Below are 13,785 nucleotides of genomic sequence, written 5' to 3'. Positions count from 1 at the left end.
GTTTGCAATTTCTGCGGAAGATGAACAGGAATAGCGAGAACCAATGAGAGGCTAGCTGGAGGTGTCTGGACGGGCAAATTTAACTCTCATTTCCCACCACGAAGAGGAAATAACCAAAGGCTCAGCGTGCCGTACCGGAACCAGATTAGGGCCTGAAGCCATCCTGCGGTGTTGCGGCCAGCTCAAAAGAAAGCGAGTTGAAGAAAGGAGCTCAGGGGCACTGTAATTCACAAACCTGCAGAGTTATAAATGACAGCTATCGTCCAAAAATAGACTGAAGTAAGGCTTCCAAGAGGACTTGAAAGCGGGACAGAATTGCAGGAAACCGATTTCAGGAGGTAGACTGGAATTGCATTGAAAGCATAGGAAAAGAGGCAGAACGTCCACAATGATGCACTTGGCCAAAAAGGGCGTATGCGTTTTTTCCTGAATATATTCAGGAAAAAACGCATACGCCCTTTTTGGCCAACCAAGCAAGCTTGCAAAGGAAATCTGCACTACAATGAAGTCTCACTTCCCCCCGGTCAAAAGGGCCATCTGAAAAAAGTGTAAAATCCAGAAAGGCAGGACAGGCCATGGAGAACTGGGAGCCTTGTTATGCTGATGGGCGGTATGTAAATTGCCAACAGACACTCCGGAGAAGTGTATGGTGTTTCCAGAAACATCTAAAAAACAAAGCAACAGAGCCTAGGGCAGTTCCACTTATGGTCCCATAGCTTAGGGAAATTAAAATCAAAAAGACACAGCCACCCCAAAGTTTGGGACGCCTCCGTTTACAAGAACCTCGTTTACCGTACAAGTTCAATATCACAGAAAGTGAAAAACGGATAAAGAACTTGTGGTACGTACGTACAATGCAATATCACTCAGCAATGAAATCTATGTCATCAGGCCCGTAGCAGCATAATGAGTGGATTCAGGTACGATGATTCTAACTGAAATAAGTCACACAGAAAAGGAAACATCATAAGATATCACTAATACACAGAATGTAAACTTGGCTACACAGGAACTGCATTCCAAAACAGAACAGGGTCTCAAATTTAGAAAACCAACTTATGCTTGCTTAAGGGGAAAGGTGAGTTGGGATGCTGCATAAAACCAGAGATTTAAATGAGCACAGATAAAGCTCCTTAAGACAAATATGGAATAGACAAGAGCTACTCCTTGCTCAACGAAATGGACTCAACACCCCATATTAAACGCCTAAGAATGTACCTGACTAGTAAGTATCTTAAAACCTATGGATTGCTATGTCTCCAAAAGAGAATCAAGCGTGTGTACAGGGGCATAAACGCAGCAGTGATAGGATTGGAGAGGTTCGGTGAGCAAATGAAGACCCTTTGAAGTCATATTGCATGGTACCCATTACATGGGTCTCAACTCTCCAGGTTTAAGGTATTCTTCCTTCAGCTAAAACATGCATGTGGAACCCAGAGTATGATCAACCATGTGAACGGGAGACGTGTTCAAATATGTCTCAGTTTTCGTACCCTGGTACTCGGGTGCAACATTCCAGACGCTTTACTAACACTCTCCCCACTTGGAGAGTCAGCGCCTTTAACCTCTTGTTTGGCCCAGTTTGCTATTTCTTGGAAGATGAACAGGAATAGCGAGAACCAATGAGAGACTAGCTGGAGGTGTCTGGACGGGCAAATTTAACTCTCATTTCCCACCAGGAAGAGGAAATAACCAAAGGCTCAGCATGCCGGGCCGGAACCATATTAGGGCCTGAAGCCATCCTGCGGTGTTGCGGCCAGGTCAGAAGAAAGCGAGTTGAAGAAAGGAGCTCAGGGGCACTGCAATTCACAAACCAGCAGAGTTATAAATGACAGCTATCGTCCAAAAATAGACTGAAGTAAGGCTGCCAAGAGGACTTGAAAGCAGGGCAGAATTGCAGGAAACCGATTGGCACAATGATGCCTTCATGCGGTGTTGCGGCCAGCTCAAAAGAAAGCGAGTTGAAGAAAGGAGCTCAGGGGCACTGTAATTCACAAACCTGCAGAGTTATAAATGACAGCTATCGTCCAAAAATATACTGAAGTAAGGCTGCCAAGAGGACTTGAAAGCGGAGCAGAATTGCAGGAAACCGATTTCAGGAGGTAGACTGGAATTGCATTGAAAGCATAGGAAAAGAGGCAGAACGTCCACAATGATGCACTTGGCCAAAAAGGGCGTATGCGTTTTTTCCTGAATATATTCAGGAAAAAACGCATACGCCCTTTTTGGCCAACCAAGCAAGCTTGCAAAGGAAATCTGCACTACAATGAAGTCTCACTTCCCCCCGGTCAAAAGGGCCATCTGAAAAAAGTGTAAAATCCAGAAAGGTAGGACAGGCCATGGAGAACTGGGAGCCTTGTTATGCTGATGGGCGGGATGTAAATTGCGAACAACCACTCAGGAGAAGTGTATGGTGTTTCCTGAAACATCTAAAAAACAAAGCAACAGAACCTAGGGCACTTCCACTTATGGTCCTATAGCTTAGGGAAATTAAAATCAAAAAGACACAGCCACCCCAAAGTTTGGGACGGCTTTGTTTACAAGAACTTCGTTTACCGTACAAGTTCAATATCACAGAAAGTGAAAAATGGATAAAGAAGTTGTGGTACTCATGTACAAAGCAATATCACTCAGCAATGAAATCTATGTCATCAGGCCCGTAGCAGCATAATGAGTGGATTCGTGTACGGTGATTCTAACTGAAATAAGTCACACAGAAAAAGAAACATCATAAGATATCAGTAATACACGGAATGTAAACTTGGCTACACAGGAACTGAATTACAGAACAGAACAGGGTCTCAAATTTAGAAAACCAACTTATGCTTGCGTAAGGGTAAAGGTGAGTTGGGGTGCTGCATAAAACCAGAGATTGAAATGAGCACAGATAAAGTTCCTTAAGCCAAATATGGAATAGACAAGAGCTACTCCTTGCTCAACGAAATGGACTCAACACAGCATATTAAACGCCTAAGAATGTACCTGACTAGTAAGTATCTTAAAACCTATGGATTGCTATGTCTCCGAAAGAGAATCAAGCATGTGTACAGGGGCATAAACGCAGCAGTGATAGGATTGGAGAGGTTCGTGAGCAAATGAAGACCCTTTGAAGTCATATTGCATGGTACCCATTCCACGGGTTTCAACTACCCAAGTTTAAGGTATTCTTCCTTCAGGTAAAACATGCATGTGGAACCTAGAGTATGATCAACCATGTGATCGGGAGACGTGTTCAAATATGTCTCAGTTTTCGTACCCTGGTACTCGGGTGCAACATTCCAGACGCTTTACTAACACTCTCCCGACTTGGAGAGTCAGTCCCTTTAACCTCCTGTTTGGCCCAGTTTGCAATTTCTGTGGAAGATGAACAGGAATAGCGAGAACCAATGAGAGACTAGCTGGAGGTGTCTGGATGGGCAAATTTAACTCTCATTTCCCACCAGGAAGAGGAATTAACCAAAGGCTCAGCGTGCCGTGCTGGAACCAGATTAGGGCATGAAGACATCCTGCGGTGTTGCGGCCAGGTCACAAGAAAGCGAGTTGAAGAAAGGAGCTCAGGGGCACTGTAATTCACAAACCTGCAGAGTTATAAATGACAGCTATCGTCCAAAAATAGACTGAAGTAAGGCTGCCAAGAGGACTTGAAAGCGGGGCAGAATTGCAGGAAACCGATTTCAGGAGGTAGACTGGAATTGCATTGAAAGCATAGGAAAAGAGGCAGAACGTCCACAATGATGCACTTGGCCAAAAAGGGCGTATGCGTTTTTTCCTGAATATATTCAGGAAAAAACGCATACGCCCTTTTTGGCCAACCAAGCAAGCTTGCAAAGGAAATCTGCACTACAATGAAGTCTCACTTCCCCCTGGTCAAAAGGGCCATCTGAAAAAAGTGTAAAATCCAGAAAGGCAGGACAGGCCATGGAGAACTGGGAGCCTTGTTATGCTGATGGGCGGGATGTAAATTGCCAACAGACACTCGGGAGAAGTGTTTGGTGTTTCCTGAAACATCTAAAAAACAAAGCAACAGAGCCTAGGGCACTTCCACTTATGGTCCTATAGCTTAGGGAAATTAAAATCAAAAAGACACAGCCACCCCAAAGTTTGGGACGCCTCTGTTTACAAGAACCTCGTTTACCGTACAAGTTCAATATCACAGAAAGTGAAAAATGGATAAAGAACTTGTGGTACTTACGTACAATGCAGTATCACTCAGCAATGAAATCTATGTCATCAGGCCCGTAGCAGCATAATGAGTGGATTCAGGTACGATGATTCTAACTGAAATAAGTCACACAGAAAAAGAAACATCATAAGATATCAGTAATACACGGAATGTAAACTTGGCTACACAGGAACTGAATTACAGAACAGAACAGGATCTCAAATTTATAAAACCAACTTATGCTTGCTTAAGGGGAAAGGTGAGTTGGGGTGCTGCATAAAACCAGAGATTGAAATGAGCACAGATAAAGTTCCTTAAGCCAAATATGGAATAGACAAGAGCTACTCCTTGCTCAACGAAATGGACTCAACACCGCATATTAAACGCCTAAGAATGTACCTGACTAGTAAGTATCTTAAAACCTATGGATTGCTATGTCTCCGAAAGAGAATCAAGCATGTGTACAGGGGCATAAATGCAGCAGTGATAGGATTGGAGAGGTTCGTGAGCAAATGAAGACCCTTTGAAGTCATATTGCATGGTACCCATTCCACGGGTTTCAACTACCCAGGTTTAAGGTATTGTTCCTTCAGCTAAAACATGCATGTGGAACCTAGAGTATGATCAACCATGTGATTGGGAGACGTGTTCAAATATGTCTCAGTTTTCGTACCCTGGTACTCGGGTGCAACATTCCAGACGCTTTACTAACACTCTCCCCACTTGGAGAGTCAGTCCCTTTAACCTCCTGTTTGGCCCAGTTTGCAATTTCTGCGGAAGATGAACAGGAATAGCGAGAACCAATGAGAGGCTAGCTGGAGGTGTCTGGACGGGCAAATTTAACTCTCATTTCCCACCAGGAAGAGGAATTAACCAAAGGCAAAGCGTGCCGTGCCGGAACCAGATTAGGGCCTGAAGCTATCCTGCGGTGTTGCGGCCAGGACACAAGAAGGCGAGTTGAAGAAAGGAGCTCAGGGGCACTGTAATTCACAAACCTGCAGAGTTATAAATGACAGCTATCGTCCAAAAATACACTGAAGTAAGGCTGCCAAGAGGACTTGAAAGCGGGGCAGAATTGCAGGAAACCGATTTCAGGAGGTAGACTGGAATTGCATTGAAAGCATAGGAAAAGAGGCAGAACGTCCACAATGATGCACTTGGCCAAAAAGGGCGTATGCGTTTTTTCCTGAATATATTCAGGAAAAAACGCATACGCCCTTTTTGGCCAACCAAGCAAGCTTGCAAAGGAAATCTGCACTACAATGAAGTCTCACTTCCCCCCGGTCAAAAGGGCCATCTGAAAAAAGTGTAAAATCCGGAAAGGCAGGACAGGCCATGGAGAACTGGGAGCCTTGTTATGCTGATGGGCGGGATGTAAATTGCCAACAACCACTTGGGAGAAGTGTATGGTGTTTCCTGAAACATCTAAAAACAAAGCAACAGAGCCTAGGGCACTTCCACTTAGGGTCCTATAGCTTAGGGAAATTAAAATCAAAAAGACACAGCCACCCCAAAGTTTGGGATGCCTCCGTTTACAAGTACCTCGTTTACCGTACAAGTTCAATATCACAGAAAGTGAAAAAAGGATAAAGAACTTGTGGTACTTACGTACAATGCAGTATCACTCAGCAATGAAATCTATGTCATCAGGCCCGTGGCAGCATAATGAGTGGATTCAGGTACGATGATTCTAACTGAAATAAGTCACACAGAAAAAGAAACATCATAAGATATCACTAATACACGGAATGAAAACTTGGCTACACAGGAACTGCATTCCAAAACAGAACAGGGTCTCAAATTTAGCAAACCAACTTATGCTTGCTTAAGGGGAAAGGTGAGTTGGGGTGCTGCATAAAACCAGAGATTGAAATGAGCACAGATAAAGTTCCTTAAGCCAAATATGGAATAGACAAGAGCTACTCCTTGCTCAACGAAATGGACACAAAACCCCATATTAAACGCCTAAGAATGCACCTGACTAGTAAGTATCTTAAAACCTATGGATTGCTATGTCTCCGAAAGAGAATCAAGCATGTGTACAGGGGCATAAACGCAGCAGTGATAGGATTGGAGAGGTTCGTGAGCAAATGAAGACCCTTTGAAGTCATATTGCATGGTACCCATTCCACGGGTTTCAACTCTCCAGTTTTAAGGTATTCTTCCTTCAGCTAAAACATGCATGTGGAACCCAGAGTATGATCAACCATGTGAACGGGAGACGTGTTCAAATATGTCTCAGTTTTCCTCCCCTGGTACTCGGGTGCAACATTCCAGACGCTTTACTAACACTCTCCCGACTTGGAGAGTCAGTCCCTTTAACCTCCTGTTTGGCCCAGTTTGCAATTTCTGCGGAAGATGAACAGGAATAGCGAGAACCAATGAGAGGCTAGCTGGAGGTGTCTGGACGGGCAAATTTAACTCTCATTTCCCACCAGGAAGAGGAATTAACCAAAGGCTCATCATGCCGTGCCAGAACCAGATTAGGGCCTGAAGCCATCCTGTGGTGTTGCGGCCAGGTCACAAGAAAGCGAGTTGAAGAAAGGAGCTCAGGGGCACTGTAATTCACAAACCTGCAGAGTTATAAATGACAGCTATCGTCCAAAAATACACTGAAGTAAGGCTGCCAAGAGGACTTGAAAGCGGGGCAGAATTGCAGGAAACCGATTTCAGGAGGTAGACTGGAATTGCATTGAAAGCATAGGAAAAGAGGCAGAACGTCCACAATGATGCACTTGGCCAAAAAGGGCGTATGCGTTTTTTCCTGAATATATTCAGGAAAAAACGCATACGCCCTTTTTGGCCAACCAAGCAAGCTTGCAAAGGAAATCTGCACTACAATGAAGTCTCACTTCCCCCCGGTCAAAAGGGCCATCTGAAAAAAGTGTAAAATCCAGAAAGGCAGGACAGGCCATGGAGAACTGGGAGCCTTGTTATGCTGATGGGCGGGATGTAAATTGCCAAGAACCACTTGGGAGAAGTGTATGGTGTTTCCTGAAACAACTAAAAAACAAAGCAACAGAACCTAGGGCACTTCCACTTATGGTCCTATAGCTTAGGGAAATTAAAATCAAAAAGACACAGCCACCCCAAAGTTTGGAACGGCTCTGTTTACAAGAACCTCGTTTACAGTACAAGTTCAACATCGCAGAAAGTGAAAAATGGATAAAGAAGTTGTGGTATTTACTTACAAAGCAATATCACTCAGCAATGAAATCTGTGTCATCAGGCCCTTAGCAGCACAATGAGTGGATTCAGGTACGATGATTCTAACTGAAATAAGTCACACAGAAAAAGAAACATCATAAGATATCAGTAATACACGGAATGGAAACGTGGCTACACAGGAACTGAATTACAGAACAGAACAGGGTCTCAAATTTAGAAAATTAACTTATGCCTGCTTAAGGGGAAAGGTGAGTTGGGGTGCTGCATAAAACCAGAGATTGAAATGAGCACAGATAAAGTTCCTTAAGCCAAATATGGAATAGAAAAGAGCTACTCCTTGCTCAACGAAATGGACTCAACACCGCATATTAAACGCCTAAGAATGTACCTGACTAGTAAGTATCTTAAAACCTATGGATTGCTATGTCTCCGAAGGAAAATCAAGCATGTGTACAGGGGCATAAACGCAGCAGTGATAGGATTGGAGAGGTTCGGTGAGCAAATGAAGACCCTTTGAAGTCATATTGCATGGTACCCATTCCACGGGTTTCAACTACCCAGGTTTTAGGTATTCTTCCTTCAGCTAAAACATGCATGTGGAACCCAGAGTATGATCAACCATGTGATCGGGAGACGTGTTCAAATATGTCTCAGTTTTCGTACCCTGGTACTCGGGTGCAACATTCCAGACGCTTTACTAACACTCTCCCCACTTGGAGAGTCAGCGCCTTTAACCTCCTGTTTGGCACAGTTTGCAATTTCTGCGGAAGATGAACAGGAATAGCGAGAACCAATGAGAGGCTAGCTGGAGGTGTCTGGACGGGCAAATTTAACTCTCATTTCCCACCAGGAAGAGGAAATAACCAAAGGCTCAGCGTGCCGTACCAGAACCAGATTAGGGCCTGAAGCCATCCTGCGGTGTTGCGGCCAGCTCAAAAGAAAGCGAGTTGAAGAAAGGAGCTCAGGGGCACTGTAATTCACAAACCTGCAGAGTTATAAATGACAGCTATCGTCCAAAAATAGACTGAAGTAAGGCTGCCAACAGGACTTGAAAGCGGGGCAGAATTGCAGGAAACCGATTTCAGGAGGTAGACTGGAATTGCATTGAAAGCATAGGAAAAGAGGCAGAACGTCCACAATGATGCACTTGGCCAAAAAGGGCGTATGCGTTTTTTCTTGAATATATTCAGGAAAAAACGCATACGCCCTTTTTGGCCAACCAAGCAAGCTTGCAAAGGAAATCTGCACTACAATGAAGTCTCACTTCCCCCCGGTCAAAAGGGCCATCTGAAAAAAATGTAAAATCCAGAAAGGCAGGACAGGCCATGGAGAACTGGGAGCCTTGTTATGCTGATGGGCGGGATGTAAATTGCCAACAGACACTTGGGAGAAGTGTATGGTGTTTCCTGAAACATCTAAAAAACAAAGCAACAGAGCCTAGGGCACTTCCACTTATGGTCCTATAGCTTAGGGAAATTAAAATCAAAAAGACACAGCCACCCCAAAGTTTGGAACGGCTCTGTTTACAAGAAACTCGTTTACAGTACAAGTTCAACATCGCAGAAAGTGAAAAATGGATAAAGAAGTTGTGGTATTTACTTACAAAGCAATATCACTCAGCAATGAAATCTGTGTCATCAGGCCCTTAGCAGCACAATGAGTGGATTCAGGTATGATGATTCTAACTGAAATAAGTCACACAGAAAAAGAAACATCATAATATATCAGTAATACACGGAATGTAAACTTGGCTACACAGGAACTGAATTACAGAACAGAACAGGGTCTCAAATTTAGAAAACCAACTTATGCTTGCTTAAGGGGAAAGGTGAGTTGGGGTGCTGCATAAAACCAGAGATTGAAATGAGCACAGATAAAGTTCCTTAAGCCAAATATGGAATAGACAAGAGCTACTCCTTGCTCAACGAAATGGATTCAACACCCCATATTAAACGCCTAAGAGTGTACCTGACTAGTAAGTATCTTAAAACCTATGGATTGCTATGTCTCCAAAAGAGAATCAAGCATGTGTACAGGGGCATAAACGCAGCAGTGATAGGATTGGAGCTGCTCGGTGAGCAAATGCAGACCCTTTGAAGTCATATTGCATGGTACCCATTCCATGGGTCTCCACCCTCCAGGTTTAAGGTATTCTTCCTTCAGCTAAAACATGCATGTGGAACCCAGAGTATGATCAACCGTGTGAACGGGAGATGTGTTCAAATATGTCTCAGTTTTCCTCCCCTGGTACTCGGGTGCAACATTCCAGACGCTTTACTAACACTCTCCCCACTTGGAGAGTCAGCGCCTTTAACCTTCTGTTTGGCCCAGTTTGCAATTTCTGCGGAAGATGAACAGGAATAGGGAGAACCAATGAGAGACTAGCTGGAGGTGTCTGGACGGGCCAATTTAACTCTCATTTCCCACCAGGAAGAGGAATTAACCAAAGGCTCAGCGTACCGTGCCGGAACCAGATTAGGGCCTGAAGCCATCCTGCGGTGTTGCGGCCAGGTCACAAGAAAGCGAGTGGAAGAAAGGAGCTCAGGGGCACTGTAATTCACAAACCTGCAGAGTTATAAATGACAGCTATCGTCCAAAAATATACTGAAGTAAGGCTGCCAAGAGGACTTGAAAGCGGGGCAGAATTGCAGGAAACCGATTTCAGGAGATAGACTGGAATTGCATTGAAAGCATAGGAAAAGAGGCAGAACGTCCACAATGATGCACTTGGCCAAAAAGGGCGTATGCGTTTTTTCCTGAATATATTCAGGAAAAAACGCATACGCCCTTTTTGGCCAACCAAGCAAGCTTGCAAAGGAAATCTGCACTACAATGAAGTCTCACTTCCCCCCGGTCAAAAGGGCCATCTGAAAAAAGTGTAAAATCCAGAAAGGCAGGACAGGCCATGGAGAACTGGGAGCCTTGTTATGCTGATGGGCGGGATGTAAATTGTCAACAGACTCTCTGGAGAAGTGTATGGTGTTTCCTGAAACATCTAAAAAACAAAATAACAGAGCCTAGGGCACTTCCACTTATGGTCCTATAGCTTAGGGAAATTAAAATCAAAAAGACACAGCCACCCCAAAGTTTGGGACGCCTCTGTTTACAAGAACCTCGTTTACTGTACAAGTTCAATATCACAGAAAGTGAAAAATGGATAAAGAACTTGTGGTACTTACGTACAATGCAGTATCACTCAGCAAAGAAATCTATGTCATCAGGCCCGTAGCAGCATAATGAGTGGATTCAGGTACGATGATTCTAACTGAAATAAGTCACACAGAAAAAGAAACATCATAAGATATCAGTAATACACGGAATGTAAACTTGGCTACACAGGAACTGAATTCCAAAACAGAACAGGTTCTCAAATTTAGAAAACCAACTTATGCTTGCTTAAGGGGAAAGGTGAGTTGGGGTGCTGCATAAAACCAGAGATTGAAATGAGCACAGATAAAGTTCCTTAAGCCAAATATGGAATAGACAAGAGCTACTCCTTGCTCAACGAAATGGACTCAACACCCCATATTAAACGCCTAAGAATGTACCTGACTAGTAAGTATCTTAAAACCTATGGATTGCTATGTCTCCAAAAGAGAATCAAGCGTGTGTACAGGGGCATAAACGCAGCAGTGATAGGATTGGAGAGGTTCGGTGAGCAAATGAAGACCCTTTGAAGTCATATTACATTGTACCCATTAAACGGGACTCAACTCTCCAGGTTTAAGGTATTCTTCCTTCAGCTAAAACATGCATGTGGAACCCAGAGTATGATCAACCGTGTGAACGGGAGACGTGTTCAAATATATCTCAGTTTTCCTCCCCTGGTACTCGGGTGCAACATTCCAGACGCTTTACTAACACTCTCCCCACTTGGAGAGTCAGCGCCTTTAACCTCCTGTTTGGCCCAGTTTGCAATTAATGCGGAAGATGAACAGGAATAGCGAGAACCAATGAGAGACTAGCTGGAGGTGTCTGGACGGGCAAATTTAACTCTCATTTCCCACCAGGAAGAGGAAATAACCAAAGGCTCAGCGTGCCATGCCGGAACCAGATTAGGGCCTGAAGCCATCCTGCGGTGTTGCGGCCAGCTCACAAGAAAGCGAGTTGAAGAAAGGAGCTCAGGGGCACTGTAATTCACAAACCTGCAGAGTTATAAATGACAGCTATCGTCCAAAAATAGACTGAAGTAAGGCTGCCAAGAGGACTTGAAAGCGGGGCAGAATTGCAGGAAACCGATTTCAGGAGGTAGACTGGAATTGCATTGAAAGCATAGGAAAAGAGGCAGAACGTCCACAATGATGCACTTGGCCAAAAAGGGCGTATGCGTTTTTCCCTGAATATATTCAGGAAAAAACGCATACGCCCTTTTTGGCCAACCAAGCAAGCTTGCAAAGGAAATCTGCACTACAATGAAGTCTCACTTCCCCCCGGTCAAAAGGGCCATCTGAAAAAAGTGTAAAGTCCAGAAAGGCAGGACAGGCCATGCAGAACTGGGAGCCTTGTTATGCTGATGGGCGGGATGTAAATTGCCAAAAGACACTTGGGAGAAGTGTATGGTGTTTCCTAAAACATCTAGAAAACAAAGCAACAGAGCCTAGGGCACTTCCACTTATGGTCCTATAGCTTAGGGAAATTAAAATCAAAAAGACACAGCCACCCCAAAGTTTGGGACGCCTCTGTTTACAAGAACCTCGTTTACCGTACAAGTTCAATATCGCAGAAAGTGAAAAATGGATGAAGAAGTTGTGGTACTTACGTACAATGCAATATCACTCAGCAATGAAATCTATGTCATCAGGCCCTTAGCAGCATAATGAGTGGATTCAGGTACGATGATTTTAACTGAAATAAGTCACACAGAAAAAGAAACAGCATAAGATATCACTAATACACGGAATGGAAACTTGGCTTCACAGTAACTGAATTCCAAAACAGAACAGGGTCTCAAATTTAGAAAACCAACTTATGCTTGCTTTAGGGGAAAGGTGAGTTGGGGAGCTGCATAAAACCAGAGATTGACATGAGCACAGATAAAGTTCCTTAAGCCAAATATGGAATAGACAAGAGCTACTCCTTGCTCAAGGAATTGGACTCAACAACCCATATTAAACGCCTAAGAATGTACCTGACTAGTAAGTATCTTAAAACCTATGGATTGCTATGTCTCCAAAAGAGAATCAAGCATGTGTACAGGGCATAAACGCAGCAGTGATAGGATTGGAGAGGTTCGGTGAGCAAATGAAGACCCTTTGAAGTCATATTCCATGGTACCCATTCCACGGGTTTCAAATACCCAGGCTTAAGGTATTCTTCCTTCAGCTAAAACATGCATGTGGAACCTAGAGTATGATCAACCATGTGATCAGGAGACGTGTTCAAATATGTCTCAGTTTTCGTACCCTGGTACTCGGGTGCAACATTCCAGACGCTTTACTAACACTCTCCCGACTTGGAGAGTCAGTCCCTTTAACCTCCTGTTTGGCCCAGTTTGCAATTTCTGCGGAAGATGAACAGGAATAGCCAGAACCAATGAGAGAATAGCTGGAGGTGTCTGGACGGGCAAATTTAACTCTCATTTCCCACCAGAAAGAGGAATTAACCAAAGGCTCAGCGTGCCGTGCCGGAACCAGATTAGGGCCTGAAGCCATCCTGCGGTGTTGCGGCCAGCTCAAAAGAAAGCGAGTTGAAGAAAGGAGCTCAGGGGCACTGTAATTCACAAACCTGCAGAGTTATAAATGACAGCTATCGTCCAAAAATAGACTGAAGTAAGGCTGCCAAGAGGACTTGAAAGCGGGGCAGAATTGCAGCAAACCGATTTCAGGAGGTAGACAGGAATTGCATTGAAAGCATAGGAAAAGAGGCAGAACGTCCACAATGATGCACTTGGCCAAAAAGGGCGTATGGGTTTTTTCCTGAATATATTCAGGAAAAAACGCATACGCCCTTTTTGGCCAACCAAGCAAACTTGCAAAGGAAATCTGCCGTACAATGAAGTCTCACTTCCCCCCGGTCAAAAGGGCCATCTTAAAAAAGTGTAAAATCCAGAAAGGCAGGACAGGCCATGCAGAACTGGGAGCCTTGTTATGCTGATGGGCGGGATGGAAATTGCCAACAGACACTCGGGAGAAGTGTATGGTGTTTCCTGAAACATCTAAAAAACAAAGCAACAGAGCCTAGGGCACTTCCACTTATGGTCCTATAGCTTAGGGAAATTAAAATCAAAAAGACACAGCCACCCCAAAGTTTGGGACACCTCTGTTTACAAGAACCTCGTTTACCGTACAAGTTCAATATCACAGAAAGTGAAAAATGGATAAAGAACTTGTGGTACTTACGTACAATACAGTATCACTCAGCAATGAAATCTATGTCATCAGGCCCTTAGCAGCATAATGAGTGGATTCAGGTACAATGATTCTAACTGAAGTAAGTCACACAGAAAAAGAAACAGC

At 44.0% G+C, this 13,785-nt stretch overlaps 1 long non-coding RNA gene across 9 annotated transcripts in view; it reads right to left on the bottom strand.

Annotated features, from left to right (window-relative positions):
- Positions 1-13,785, bottom strand: part of LOC307181240 — a 1,005,010-nt gene that overhangs the window by 671,603 nt on the left and 319,622 nt on the right. The window lies entirely within an intron of this gene.

Source organism: Stenella coeruleoalba (genome assembly GCF_951394435.1).
Source record: "Stenella coeruleoalba genome assembly, contig: scaffold_84, whole genome shotgun sequence".
In the NCBI taxonomy this organism is placed as follows: Eukaryota; Metazoa; Chordata; class Mammalia; order Artiodactyla; family Delphinidae; genus Stenella; species Stenella coeruleoalba.
This window is presented reverse-complemented; position numbering and strand designations above follow the sequence as displayed.